The sequence below is a fragment of the Oryctolagus cuniculus genome, chromosome 14 (genome assembly GCF_051225735.1).
Source record: "Oryctolagus cuniculus isolate XC-2025 breed Fujian yellow rabbit chromosome 14, ASM5122573v1, whole genome shotgun sequence".
In the NCBI taxonomy this organism is placed as follows: Eukaryota; Metazoa; Chordata; class Mammalia; order Lagomorpha; family Leporidae; genus Oryctolagus; species Oryctolagus cuniculus.
Window position 1 is genome coordinate 94,136,470 of NC_142880.1, and position 15,000 is coordinate 94,151,469.

The window sequence follows — 15,000 nt, forward strand, 5'->3', positions numbered from 1 at the left end:
ATCTGAGGAGTAAAATGGTAGTGAGAGACCTCTACCTGCCTTTTAAACAAATAAAAATAAATATATAAATAAAAATGTCAATTACTACATATTCCTGCATTTAAATAAATGCTAGAACATAGGATTTTGGATGTCTTCACTCTAAAGAAATCTTAAATGCTCAAAGGATAAATATTTTGCCATGATTGGATATTACACAATGTATACATGTAAGGAAACAACACATAAAACCCCATGAATATGCACAATTTTTATATGTGTGTTAAAAATTTTTTTAAATGTGTTAAATAAGTTTCCTTTGGTGCAAAGAAGTTTGAAATTCAAGTGTATTTTTTTCAAAAACCCATTTTTTGTGAACATTTAAGAGATCCCTTGTTTGCAAATATGCAGTAATGTTAGACAAGTTGCTCTCATCAAATATCAGTGATGTAAAACAAAGTTAACAAATACGAAAACAATAAAAGCCTTAAACAGCAATTATGCAGCTAAACAAATTGAAACATGAGAGCTCATATGGTATTCAAAATACAACTGGGAGTTACATGTCTCAGCTTTTGTGAAGAAATTTTATGGAATTTCTTTCAGCTGAATAGGTATATATTTGGCACCAAAACAGAAAGAAACAGAGAATACCTAAGATTTTCAACACTGAAATACGGTGACACAAACAAAATAGACAAATGAGATTACATCAAGCTGAGACGCTTCTGCAAAACAATGAAACAGTTAACAGAGTGAAGAGGCAACTGACATAACAGGAGAAAATACCTGCAAACTTTGCATCTGATAAAGGATTGATATCCAGAACATATAAGGAGTTCATGAAACTCCATATCAACAAAACAAATAGTCCAGTTAAGAAATGGGCAAAGGACTTGAACAGGCATTTTTCAAAGGATGAAATACAAATGGCCAACAGACACATGTAAAAGTGCTCAGGATCACTAGCCATCAGAGAAATCCAAATAAAAATCACAGGGAGGTTTCATCTCACCTCAGTTAGACTACTATCATTCAAAAATCAAAAAATAACAAATGCTGGTGAGGATGTGGAGAAAAAAGTACCCTAATACATTGTTGGTGGAAATGTAAACTAGTGGCCGGCGCTGTGGCTTAATAGGCTAATCCTCTGCCTGCGGCACCAGCACACTGGGTTCTAGTCCCAGTCGGGGCACCGGATTCTGTCCCGGTTGCTCCTTTTCCAGTCCAGCTCTCTGCTGTGGCCAGGGAGGGCAGTGGAGGATGGCCCAAGCGCTTGGGCCCTGCACCCGCATGGGAGACCAGGAGAAGCACCTGGCTCCTGGCTTCGGATCAGCACGGTGCACTGGCCAAAGCACGCTGGCCTCAGTGGCCATTGGAGGGTGAACCAAAGGCAAAGGAAGACCTTTCTCTCTGTCTCTCTCTCTCACTGTCCACTCTGCCTGTAAAAAAAAAAAAAAAAAAAAAAAAAAGAAATGTAAACTAGTATTGTCATTACAGGAGACAGCATGGAGATTCCTTAGAAATCTGAAAATAGATCTACCATATGACCCAGCCATCCCACTTCTGGGAATTTACCCAAAGGAAATGAAATTAGCATATGAAAGAGTTCTGCAGCTCAATTCACAATAGCTAAGATATGGAGTCCATCTAGATATCTAGCAATTGATGACTGGATAAAGAAAATGTTATATAAATACATGATGAAATATTACTCAACTGTAAGAATAAAAAAATCCTGACACTTGCAAACTAGATGCAGCTGGACATTCTGCTAAGTGACATAAGCCAGACCCCAAAAGACAAATATCACATGCTTTCCCTTACCTTTGGTAATTAATATAGAGAGTATAAACACCGTGTGGATGTCGCATCGTTTGGTACATGGCTATGAAACTGCTCCACTGGGTCACACCACATAAATGACAATGCACTCTTCTTTCCCAATTAAAAAGAACAAGAAATGGCGAGGGGGAACAGTGAGCACTCTCGTGGTGCTGGCAATGTTTTGTGTTTGTGGGTGTTGGTATGAGTGTGATCAGAGGACAACAAACTCATACACTTATGTGCATTTCTCGGCATATATGCTATATTTCAATTAAAAAATTGAATGAACTTCAAAACTGGTCCCAAAATAAACTTATCCTTTAATTCAAAAAAATGTGGTGGCACATTTAAAACATTCATAATTTACTTACTAAATTTTATTGTATAAAAATATCTAGCAAAGAATGGTACTTTGAGAGGAGGCAAGAAGTCAGAAACTAGATATTTGCCTTGACAACTCATGGATTTCAATATAAAGATTGGAACTGAGAAGCCCCTCTGTTGTGGAGGAGGTGGCTCGAGCTTCCCAGGTACATGGGCATCCGTTAGGACAAGATTCTCAAATGAAGGTGCTATGGTCATGCAGAACAGTCAGTTAAGGATACTAGTAACTTCAAATTCAAAAGCCATAAAATTCAACTTTGTAGAATATTGCAAGACACACACACAAAGACATTATTAAAACTACCTTCTCCAGGGGCAGGCATTTGGTCTAGTGATTAAGAAACTGCTTAGGATGCCTGTGACCCACACTGCAATACCTGAGTTGGATTCCCAGATCTGGCCAAGTCCAGCCTCCTGGTACTGCAGACCCTAAGAGGCAGCCGATGATAGCTGAAAAACTTGTGTTCCTGCCACCTCTGTGGGAGACGCAGACTGAGTTCCCTGCTCCTGGCTTTAGTGCAGTCCAGCAACCCCAACTGAGGCAAGCACTCAGGGGAGTGAAACGCTGGATGAGGCATCTCTCTAAAGAAGAAAGAAAGAAAGAAAAGAAAGAAAAAGAAAAGAAAAGAAAAAAAGAAAAAGAAAAGAAAAGAAAAGAAAAAACTAAATTCTTCAGAAAAAAAATCAGACCTAATAATAGAGATTCACTTGCTGAACTTACAAAGTTTATGAATGTGATTATTATTATTTCATTTCTGAAAGATTTATTTATGTATGTATTTGAAAGGCAGAGTTACAGAGAGAGAGAGGAGAGACAGAGATCTTCCATCTGCTGGTTCGCTCCCCAGTTGGCCATAGCGGCCGGGCAGGGCTGGGCCAAGCCAAAGCCAGGAAGTCAACAGCTTCATCTGGGTCTCCCACCTGGTGGGAGGGGCACAGGCACTTGGCACATCCTCCACTGCCTTTCGAGGTGCATTATCAGGGGGCGGAGTCAGAGGGGAGCAGCCAGGACTTGAACCAGCACCCCTATGGGATGCCAGCACCAGAGAGGGTGTTCAATCCACTGCACCACAGCACTGACCCCTCTTATTTTATTTTCTTGCTCCAATTAGGAATATAAAGATTAAATATTGCCTTGTGCATATGCTATCTTCATATTTTAGGCAGTTTTTTAAATAGTTATCAGATAGAATTAGTTTAGAATGCGCCAACGTGTCATTCAGTAAATGAATGTTTCAAAACTTATAAGCATTTCAAAATTACTTAAAACATTTTATGCTCAGGGCCGGCACTGTGGCTTAGTAGGTTAAGCCTCTGCCCGTGGCACTAGCATACCATACGGGCACTGGTTTGCATCTTGGCTGCTCCAGTTCCAATCCAGCTCCCTGCTAATGTGCCTGGGAAAGCAGCGGAGAACAGCGCAAGTCCTTGGGCCCCTGCACCCACGTGGGAGACCTGGACAAAGCTCCTGGCTCTGGATCTGCCCAGCTCTGGCCATTGCAGCCATCCCGGGGGTGAACCAGTGGATGGACAACCTCGCTCTCTGTCTCTCCCTCTCTCTGTCTGTAACTCTGCATTCTCAAATAAATAAGACTTTTAAAAATATATTGTATGCTCTATGGTACTCCAAGAACTGCCGTAGTTTCAGTGGCAAAGCTGATGTCCAATCCTCCTGTTGGCCACATGAAGGGGGCAGCTGTCTGTCTCTCAGAGTAAAGATAAACCACTGACGTATTCCAAATAATGGCCGTCCGACTAGCATTTGGCAAGCATCACTCGAGCCGCATCTGGAGAAGAGACTTCAGGGAATCCTGGGAGGCCCTGTATCATCACAGGCTGGGCGCCCGGGAAGCTGGCTCCAAGATGGAGATCAGCAGATAAACGCCTGCCATCGTGAGCTGTGCAGAGGACTGGGCAGAGGGGCTGCAATGCAATGTCCCTCATCATCTTAGCCCATCTGTGGGGTGTCCTGAAGCTGGGAATGGCCTGGAGTTAGGACTTTAAGTGCAGGGCACAGCGCGGAGTGTGACCCCTCTCTGCGGAAGCAATCCCTGTGCGAGCTGAGAGCTGGCTGTGTCCCTCAGCCAGAAGATGGCTCTAACTGTGTCACACACCACCTGCGTCTCAGAGCTGTTGCCTGCAGGAGTGCAGTTACGTGCCCAGTGCAGGGCTGAGTGCTGGCGTGGAGGGGACAGGGTCCCATTCACACACGGGCATCACCTCAACTACCGGAAGTCCTATTTCTCCATAAGGAGAACTTAACAGGAGCAACCGGCTGTGCAGCCCTCTGGGGTGTGGCCATGCTGCTTAGCTCCTTGACCAAGGAGGACACAAGCAGGAACCTCCCAGTGGACCTAACAGCACGCAGGGCTTGCACCTCCAGGATCTGGCTCACGCCAAGGACACAGGGAAGTCTGGATCCTATGTGTGTTTCTCTGTGCTATGTTTTCCTCGACTCGACACTGGAACTTTTACAGGTATGGGAGGGGAGGCCAGACCCCGTAGGCGCACAGAAACTCCACCCGCCTCGCCGGATGTCAGCTCAGAGCCCAGGCAGGATGACCGACTCACATTAGCCACGGCCACTGGTTCATGGGGACGGCGATTTTGTCATCACACGGCTGCCTCGGGAACCATCAAGGTGTTTTACTGGCTATAGTCCAAAGCCATCATCTTCTACTCACAGTCGGGGCCAGCAATTTAATCAAATGCCGGTTAGCCAAACTCTGCAGAGGGAGCGGTGATGGATGACGCTCACGAAGGAAAACAACCCAGCTCCCAGGACAGCTCCGGCTGGGGCTTGTGCGCTTCGTCCGCTGAGTCACGCCCTTCCAAGGGCTGTCCTTGCCAGACGTTTTGCTGAGAACAAAAGAGAGCCCAATTTCCTAAATCAAAGGCGAGAGCTTAGTAAATATCATTTTCCAAAGCTCGGCGCTATCAGTCACAAGAATCCACAACTCTCACGCGTTCAAAGGATCTTGTTCCTGCCCCTAAAGCTCGGCCTCCTTTTTCCTGTAACCTGTAGATCATGTATTTGTGACCACAATCGCCGACCATCCTCCAGAACGAGTCCGAGTCAGTCTGAGGAAGAGTTTTGATCAAGAAGAGCAGGCGGGAAAGCAGCTCACATGCAAGACCTAACTCTGTTCCCTTCACGGCGCTGACAAGACGTAAGGGCCAGGACAGGGCTGAGAAATCCCGCACGCCACCAGCGCGCGCAGAGCGACCAGGCCCGGTCTGGCGCACTGAAAGGAACTGGCAGGAAAGGCACCACGCTCGGGACCAGTCAGGAGAGAGGGGGCAGCCCCCGAGACGCCCTGGCCTTCTGCCTGCTTGGGGAATCCCGGAAGCTGTAGAACCTGGCCACCCGCACCGTCAGCACTGAGGTCCTCTCCAAAGTTAGGAGCGTTCCCCACGCCCCCTGCACCCCAGACAAGGCCGACGCCTGCATCCACACCAGCTCCAGATGCAGGCAGCAGTGACGCCCCAGGCGTCTCCGCCCCCCGGGGCACAGCCTCTGAGATCATCAGGGTGCAGAGTGGCCTTCCTGTGTGGCCTTGGGCACCTACCGGAGCAGACGCGGGCTTCCCACCCCTGCCTCCTGGCGTCCCTCAGCACTGAAGCTGCTACAAGGCACCCAGCCAACACGCAGCTCCTAGGAAACCCTCAGGTCATCAGCTCTGTGCAGGGTCCTTCCCACCATCACAAACACCTCTCCATTTCCTTCACTCAGCTTCTGTTTCTAAACAGGAGCTGCACCGCACCACCACTCGCCCTCCCAGGTCACCCTCCTCCTCCAGCTCTCTCTGGGCAAGAGGGTTCTGAGGCCGGTGCGAGCACGATGCCCCCCCCCCCCCCCGAATCGGGGCAACTCCACGTCAGTCAGCCGGTGCTTCTGCAGAACTCACGGAGAAACTGATCTATCTCAGGTTCACTTGCTCAGAATAAAATCCAATACGATGGAAGTGCAAAGTGACAAGCAATTAGGATGCCCTTTGGACTACGTGCACGTGAGAGTGTGTGTCTACATACACATAATGATGGTTAAATATCACTCGACTAATTAAGTGAACCTGGATAACAGCTCTCACAGGAGCCCTGAGCCATCAAGACTGTTGCTTTTCCTTAGAGTGAAAAGACACCGAAGCTATGCAGTGTTCCGGGAACCGACTGATGGATGCTGTGCGTAAACAGAACTTGCTCCCACCCAACCTTAGGTCAATGTCACAGTCTCCGCGGGCAGTCCTGAGTGATGTCAGAGAGTGAGAAGAGATGACGTCGGGTCCTCATGGCATCCACGGCGTGGGACGCTCACTCCTCGGCTGGAGTTCCCGCGAGCCGTGGGCCAGGTGGGCGTTTCCGCACACAGCTCCAGGCTCAGCCCACGGCTGTCTGCCGGATCAGGCCACTGCCCTGAGCCGTGGGTTACTGCTGCTGGACACTCACCCCATCGGGGCTGCCTAGGGGGCACTCGAGCCCACGAGGGAGCTAGCAGATCCAGAACGACCTGTGATGCTTTCAAAATCACAGCCCTGTCTTCACGCGCCAGCCCAAAGGCAAGTAAACACTCACGTGTTTAAGACACTCCCCCTGCAAGTGCCTGGTTCATGGATACAGCTGTGGCTGCCCCGGGAGTCAAGCCATGACCTCCCAAACCTCGTGCGTACTTGCGGTGGGAAGAAAAGACAGCACAGATAACGCGCCAACCTCAGCCTTCCTGGCCCCGGTCTGCCAGTGCCTTAGCAGGCAGCGGGGCTCCCTCTCGTCCTGCTACGAATCACGGCCCCCACCGCACGTCTCAGGTCCTTGGAACCCCCAGCAGGGGCACTGGATGCTTGGATAAAGTGGGCCAGAGGGAACCAGCGCCCTCAGGGCCCAGCGCCCACAGCACACCTGCTCTTCCTTTTCTCGCTCATGTCCACAACAACAGAACGGCGCCCAGGCTGTAATCCCCAAGGAAACCCTGCCCCACACCCTGCACAGGGTTGTGAATGATGCACGCTGCTGTGTGCCTTCTCTCACGCTGTGGGCGGGGGCCCTGCGGGGAACCCCTGCCTCTGCCGAGCAGGAGATGAGGCTGTGTGGGGCTCCTGGAGCAAGGTGGTTCCCAAAGCATAAAGAACGGAAGACCCTCCCCGCGGAGAGCGCACTCGTCCGCCCCACCCATACACAGCTGTCTGCAGGGAGACTGGCACCAGGGCACAGGACATGGAGGTGGCAGCCACGGGGAGGAGGCGAGGGGACCAGGGCACGGCCAGGCAGGACAAGCCTTGATGCCCACTGCCCAGGGGTGAGGAGAAGCTGCTGCACGGACCAGCCTGAGGTGCCCCTGGAGCCAGACTCTGCCGTTTCTCAGGGCGAGAAAGTCCCTCAGAGGGCACCCTGGGAGGTCACCCCGCCACCACCGCGAGCCGGGGGACCCCTGGAGGGCGCCAGGCTCCTTGCCCTTCCTGGGCCTGAGACGGGGCACGCCAGGGCAGCAGCCACTGGAGAAGCTGGCGTTAGGATGCGGCACCATCTGGCAACGCTGGGAGCAGAGCTGCGTGCAGAGCCCTGCACACCTGGGAGAACCGCGAGGGGCGGGAGCGCGGGGCCCCGCGAGGCTTGCAAGGACGTGGCTCCCATGACTCCTGTCCCGCCCCCCGGCACGCCCCACTCACGCTCTCCTCACCCTGAACTTCATTTCATGGTGGGTTCTCAGGAAACCCAACAGTCTTTCATTCAGTCGGTGACTGCATGTGAACGTGCGTCCATGACTGCAAGTGTGAATGATGATATTTCTAATTAAAAAAATAAAAAACAGACTCCGTGTTAGTAACAGGAAGTTCCTTGTCAAAATTAAAATTGGCCGTGGATGTTTTTCTCTGCTTCCCAGTCTAAAGGCAGCTGTAGTCTGTTTCCTACAAAACGGCGTGCGAGCACCGTGTGAGCCTTTGTACATAGATTTGCTCACCCTCCACACTGGGGACTTCAGCGTGCTCGGGGACATGGGATTGTTTGTTCTGTGCAGAAAACCCGTTAGACACATGCGTGTTTCATATACACGTTCCTGGGAGCTGTCTGAGGGCCCTCGTCTGTGCCTCCTCGTATCCTTTCCCCTAGACCTCCCCGCTTCCTGTCCCAGCTGCAGCCCTGGTAACCTCTGAATTGGTCTTCATCTCCTTGTATCTGACTTTTATTTATTTATTTATTTTTTAATTTCATTTATTTATTTGAGAGGTAGAGTTACAGACAATGAGAGAGACAGAGAGAAAGGTCTTCCTTCCATTGGTTCACCCCCAAATGGCCGCCATGGCTGGCGCTGTGCTGATCTGAAGCCAGGAGCCAGGTGCTTCCTCCTGGTCTCCCATGGGGTGCAGGGCCCAAGCACTTGGGCCATCCTCCACTGCCTTCCCGGGCCACAGCAGAGAGCTGGATTGGACGAGGAGCAACCAGGACTAGAACCAGCACCCATATGGGATGTTGGCGCCGCAGGCAAAGGATTAACCTAGTGTGCCACAGCGCCAGCCCTGACTTTTTCTTTTTACATTCCAAATGTGAGATCATGCAGAACCATCTTCCTGCATCTGGAAAACCTCATTTTGCATAATGTCCTCTAAGTGCATCTGTGTTGTAGCCAATGGCAGGCTCTCCTCCTCTTATAAACTGAGTATCACTTCCTTGTGTGTGTGTGTGTGTGTGTGTATATATATGTTTATACTCATGTTTATAATATAGTGCATAAACAATGTACTCTCTGTATATGGTATATATGATATGCTATAATTTATATATAATTCTATGTATATGGTTTTATAATTGCATATATAATTTTATATTTTTACCTAGTGGAGATCCAATAAATATAATAATATGTTTCACCTGTAGACATTTTCCTCCAATGATGCCCACCAAGCTGGTTCCCTAGCGTGGCCACTGTGAACAGCACTGCAGTGAACAGTATGGGCATCTATGAGATGGTCATTTCCGTTCCTTTGGGGACAGACTCAGAAGGATTCCTGGATCACGTGGTAGTTGTAATTTTTTTATGTCTCTAGGGACCTCCATACTGTTTTCCATAATGGCTGCACCAACTTACACTCCCACCAACCGTGTGCAAGGGTTCCCTCCTCTCCACACCCTCAACACTCCTAACTCTGTCTCTTTGATAAAAGCCGTCCCAGCAGGTGTGCTGTCCGGTGTGTCCCTGGTGATTAGTGATGCTGAGCGACTTTGTGTCTTTACACGGACTTGTTGATACTCTTACACCATCTTTGGAGAAATGGATTATTCAAGTGTTTTGCCTGTTTTATTTTTGGCTTGGTTGTATGTTGTCCTGTTGAGTTATACGAATTTTATAAATCCAAATATATTTGTGTAATGAATTTTCAACAAGGGCACCAAAAGGCTATGATGGGGAAAGGGTGGGCTCTTCAGTAAACAGTGCCAGGAAAGCTGGATAAACCCGTGTGAAACCAACGACACTGGACCCTTCTGACATCACTCCTGGATAAACCACGTCAGAACGCATAGAAGAACTAAACACGAAACCAGAAACCTTAGAACCCTCAGAACAGCACGTACGGGAAAGGCCCCTTGACCTTGGTCTTGGCAATTATTTCTTGGATTTTACACCAAAATGGGACCATATCAAACTCAAAAAGCACCAACAAATGAAAAGACAAGCTACACGAGGGAAAAAATATTTGCAAACCACATATCAGATAAAGGGTTGGTAGCTAAGTTTATGAAGAAATCATATAACTGAGTAACAAGAAAGTACGTACCTATTTCCTATACCACTAAGTGCACTTATCTGTGACCCAATAATTCTGCTCCTTGGTATTCATCCAGAGGAAAGGAAAACAACTCTACGTTGTGTTTGAAAAGCCCAACCCTGATGAGAGGAAATCTAAGTACCCTAAAACACACACATTCGGTGTCTACACCACCTCGGGACTCCCACTTGGACCCTTGCTGCCCCAGCAAACTTAGCACAAAGCAAAACGTCTTACAGCTGGTAGAGGCCCATTAACACAACACTGCATGTTTCAGTGACTACACAGGAATCATGAGATAACTTGGGCTCCACTCACCAGCTCGCTCCACACACAGCGCTCAGAGCGAGGCGGGATCAAGGCGCCGCCCACACCGCAGCAGAAGCAGCAGCGAGTCCAGGGTCCCCAGCAGGTGACTGGTGGTCCAGCAGCAAGTGAGGGCCGTCGGGTAGAGCACAGCTGGCCTGCTTTGCTCCGATGCCAAGTCCCAGAGACGGCTGTGCTTAAACAAAACACGCTCTCTGTAATCCACGGAGGCCAGCAGCTTGTGTCCACTTGATGTGGTTTGGGGCCATTTAGAAAAGCTCTTCTAAGCAGATGGCGTGAGGAGGGGTTTGGTCAGGGTGCAGGCACTGTCAAGCACACCTGTGGTTTTCCTAGAGGCCGGAAAGCGGGACACTGACACGCGTCCCCATGGCTCACGAGCCCCACGCAGAGACTAAGGAGAGCGTCCTCCGTTCAGGGGCACTGGGTCCACTGCCCACTCACTCCCCACACAAGCTTCACTGTGTCCTCCACGGCCAGGTCCAGCACAGCCAGGTCACTGCTTCCAAGATTCTTCCAAACCAGCTGTGTAGAGAGAAGAGGAGGCAGGTGCATGGTCACAGTCCAGAGTGTGGATGAGGTGCTGGCTGTGCGCTGCTCTGAGTCAGCCTGGCCAGCCAGGGCAGGGCCAGAGGGGCACGCTGGGCATGCTGGGGCACGCTGGGCATGCTGGGGCACGCTGGGGCACGCTGGGGCACGGGCTCCCCTCACTGAGACTTCCTGTCCTCCGGCCAGCTCTGCGGAGCGGTTCTTAGCAAACCAGCAGAGGAGGAAGAGGAAGGCTGAGCCCAGCGTGGTTGGAGCTGGCCCTTGCTGCTCGCCACCACACAGACAGTTCAGCAGAGGCTAGAGCTGGTCAGAGGAGTGGGTTTACTTCAAGGACCTGGCAGTCTTGGGAGAGAGTGACCTCCTGGCCGGCGCCACGGCTCAATAGGCTAATCCTCCACCTGTGGCACCAGCACCCCAGGTTCTAGTCCCGGTTGGGGCACCGGATTCTGTCCCAGTCACTCCTCTTCTTGTCCAGCTCTCTGCTGTGGCCCGGGTGTGCAGTGGAGGATGGCCCAAGTGCTTGGGCCCTGCACCCACATGGGAGACCAGGAGAAGCACCTGGCTCCTGGCTTCGGATCAGTGTGGTGCACTGGCCGCAGCATTAGGGGGTGAACCAACGGAAAAAGGAAGACATTTCTCTCTGTCTCTCTCTCTCTCACTGTCCACTCTGCCGGTCAAAAAAAAAAAAAAAAAAAGAGAGAGTGACCTCCGGATCCAAACTGTGCTGCTTCCCACCGGACAAGCAATGGGTTTTTAAAGGGGAGAGGAAGCTGCAGGTGGAGGTTAGAAGAAACAGTCAATCAACTGGCAATCAAGCAGACTCTCAGCTTTGTCCTGCGGTTCCCCTAGTGGAGGGGGCATGATGATGGAGCTCAGCGCTCTGCAGCTGAGGGCGCCACACCCTCTCAGCTGGGCGGGGCCTGCCTCTCCAAGTCCTCTCCTACGTAGGCTCCTGAAACTCCCAAGCCCTCGTCAGCCACATGACACCAAGGGAAGGGAAGGTGCCTCCACTGTGGTTACAGAGCCCATGAGGCTTTGGGGAGACACCCACGGGGTCAGCTGTCAGCCCCCCAGGAGAGACTGGACACAGAGCCGAGTCTAGGACCACATCTTGGAGGTGCTCCGTGGCACAGGGAAACGGCAGCCGAAGACTGTCCAGGACAGCAGCACACGGTCATCCTGGCTGGAAACTTCCAGAACAGGTGCTGCTCTTCTAACTCCCGGCTCAAGCAGGAGCGGGCAGCAGCAGGAGTTTTTTTTTCAATCAACAAGCCTGTTTTCTTCCATCTTGATTATTCTTCAAGGTACTAATAATTGAAAGTGATGAGAGAAAAGTCAACCTTTAGACTTCACACAAAAGACAGCTTTATTAATATGGGAGTCTGCAGAAAGAGCAGTCATTTTCCCACCTAACAAATTATTAGCAAACACGTCAGTACCCTAATTATTTCCACAGCAACTGGGAGGAGGAAGTGAAAAAGTCGCTGTGAACGTCTTCCTGCAGGAATCCGATGCTGAAGACGCGTAATTGGCTAATACATGCCCGAAATAAGCTGTAAATTACATCAATAGTTACAGCCCTCCGCGCGGATGGAAACTCATTTAAATTGCATTGTGTGCCATTAAAAGGCCTGACTCCCCGGTGAGGTCACACAACATCTCACAGCTGTGCCCCGGGAGCGGAAGAAACAGCAAACAGCCTGCGAAGGGATTTCTGGGCGCACAGATGCCAGGGACCCCCAGGAGACAGAGAAACGCCTCCTTCCCAGATCCCCCATCTACACTGCGTGTCCAGTTTCCAGATCTCTTCTCGCTCTACCCACTTGGAAATGACGCAGCCCACAGCAGGGTCTGTCTGTCTGACGTCACACCTCCGTGACACCTGGATCGGTGACCGGAGGCTTTCCCAACAGCGGCTGCACTGAAGGCTGTGAACCCGCAGCCCCCGGGTCGTCTCTGAGACAGCGGCCACGCGCCCCTGACCGGGGAACAGCCGCCAGGGCGGGGCTGCCCACGGGGCTCTGGGGCTCTGGGGGGAGAGCCTGTGAGAATGAGCCTCCTGGAGGTCTGACTCAGCCTTCTTCCTCCTCCCACCAAAACCGCCAACAAGGAGACCGCTGGGCTCGGTTTGGTGAGCAGGCGAGAGGTGGGGAGTGAGTCCTGCACGAAACGAGTCTGGGCTGCACGCAGCGGTGGTGTGGGGGGCATGAGAGGAGACGAGATGGCACGAACCAGGGAGGCCCCCAGGAACCAAGAAGGTGAAGGGGCCGGTGGAGGCAAGGATGGCAGTGCTCCCCATCCACCAACAGGCACGGGGCACGGCAGGCGAGGACCAGACTTGAAGTGGGTCCTTCGTCCTCTCGGGGACAGAGCAAATCCCCACGGGGGTGCCCTAGTCCTGTGGAGGCAGCCCCCCAGGGACGGGAGCAGTGGGAGCGCTGTTCCCAGGGGAGACGAGAACGCTGGGCTGGCTCCCCTGGGAAGTGTAACTGACCTGTGTGGCAGGAATGGCTCCCCTCTGAGTTCGTGGCCTCACTCACCCCCTTGGTAAAGCCGGCACAAGACTTGCCCGAGGTGGTTCGCCCTCTCGCGCACCCACCTGCCTTCAGTCCACCCTGAATCCCAGCACTTAGCGTCTCTGCCAACGCCCCCGCCCCCCAGGCCTCTCACTCCTGTCTACACTAGCAATGCATGGGACCAGCTATACAGAGGGCGCTCAGCAAATGCATATGCTCCCTTGGGTTGAGTCCCAAGGCAGCTCCACCCTGCGGGGTGCACAGAGCAGTGCACACCAGGGGACCAACACCCGCTGAAGACAGCATGGAGCCTCAGCTTGCCAAAAGCGTCAAGGTTGAGTTAATGGAGGACGTGTGGAGAAGGTTCTGAGTGGGTGAGAGTAGCAGGGGGTGGAATCCACACTGGCTCCTGCCTCCCCCGTCCTCACTCTGCTGAGCCCTCACACAAGCCCTCCCCCCAGGGGGAAAACCAGGGTCGCACTGGTCAAACAACTGCCCTAGTTACCTGGATAAGAGGTGCTGCTTTTATTTATTTATTTTAAATTTTGGGTTTTTTAAATTTTATTTATTTGAAAGGCAGAACAACAAAGAGCTGGGGAGAAAGAGAGGGCAGAGAGAGGGAGAGGTCTCCCATCCACTGGTTTACCCCCCAAATGCCCCTAATAGCCAGAGTTGAGCCAGGAACTCCTCCAGGTCTCCTACGTGGGTGGCCGGGGCGCAAGTACTCGAGCCTATCATTTGCTGGGTTCCCAGAACATTAACAAGAAACAGGGTTCAAAGTGGAGGCAGAACTCAGTCCTAGGCACTCTATAAGGCACTCAAGTGGCAGCTTAGCCTGGGCCACAACACACACCCCAGCCATGGTTCTGAATTCTTTTCTCCAGAAAACAAAACCAGTGTCAGAAGGTGGCAAGCAGACGGCTCTGTGAAGGTTGGAAGGTCTTAGAACTAACAAAGAAGAATAAAGTGGGTAAAAACTAGGTGAGCAGGGCTGGGCATCTGGCCCGACGGCTGTGAGGCCACTGAGGATGCCCGCACCCCATCAGGGTGCCCGAGTTGCATTCTCAGCGTTGCTTCTGATTCCGGGTTCCTGCTAACGAGCACCCCGGGAGGCGGCAGGCTCCGGCTCACGGGGTTGGGCTCCTCCTGCCCACGTGGGAGACCCGGATAGAGTTCTCCACTTCAGCTTTGGCCCCAGCCCAGTCCTGCTCATAGAAGGCATTTGGGGAGTACACCAGCAAACGAAAAATCTCTCTCCCTCCCCCTCCCCCACTCCCCTTCCCCCACTCCCCCTCCCCCTCCCTCTTTCCCTGCTCCATCCCGTATCCCTTTCCCTGTCTCCCTCCCTCCCTCTCACCCTCCCCCACCCCGTCTCCCTGTCCCCTCCCTCTCCTTCTCCCTCTCCCCAACCCCATCTCCCCCTCCCCCACCCCGTCTCTCTCTCCCCATCCCCTCTCTCTCCCTCTCCCTCCCCCTCCCTCTCCCCCTCCACCTCTCAAAATTTTCAATTGCCAAGGATACAGTGGGGAAGAAGTATCTGAATGTCAGGTTGAGGGATTTAGACTACCTGGAACAGAAAATAGGCACCCGAGAGTGTGGACCAGGAATTCATGTGGCTCAGTTGAGCCAGAGGAGTACTCATTAGTTGGCAGGTGTACTGATAA

At 51.7% G+C, this 15,000-nt stretch overlaps 2 long non-coding RNA genes across 4 annotated transcripts in view; both read right to left on the reverse strand.

The window, feature by feature from the left end:
• Window positions 1-235: 235 nt before the first annotated feature.
• On the reverse strand, window positions 236-1,917 carry LOC149122441 (uncharacterized). Its single transcript, XR_016220876.1, has 2 exons — window positions 1,807-1,917; window positions 236-1,421 (listed from the first exon to the last, which is right to left on the reverse strand). It is a non-coding gene; the product is annotated as an uncharacterized LOC149122441 (long non-coding RNA).
• Window positions 1,918-2,152: 235 nt separating this feature from the next.
• Window positions 2,153-15,000, reverse strand: part of LOC149122442 (uncharacterized) — a 51,563-nt gene continuing 38,715 nt past the window's right edge. Inside the window, exons 1-3 of one of the 3 annotated variants that reach the window (XR_016220873.1) lie at window positions 10,266-11,487; window positions 4,762-5,049; window positions 2,153-2,772 (exon numbers count right to left, since the gene is read on the reverse strand). This is a non-coding gene — a long non-coding RNA (uncharacterized LOC149122442). Of the gene's footprint in view, window positions 2,773-4,761; window positions 5,050-10,265; window positions 12,128-15,000 lie in introns of those variants that run through there. The other 2 variants (XR_016220872.1, XR_016220874.1) reach the window with 2 other exon arrangements.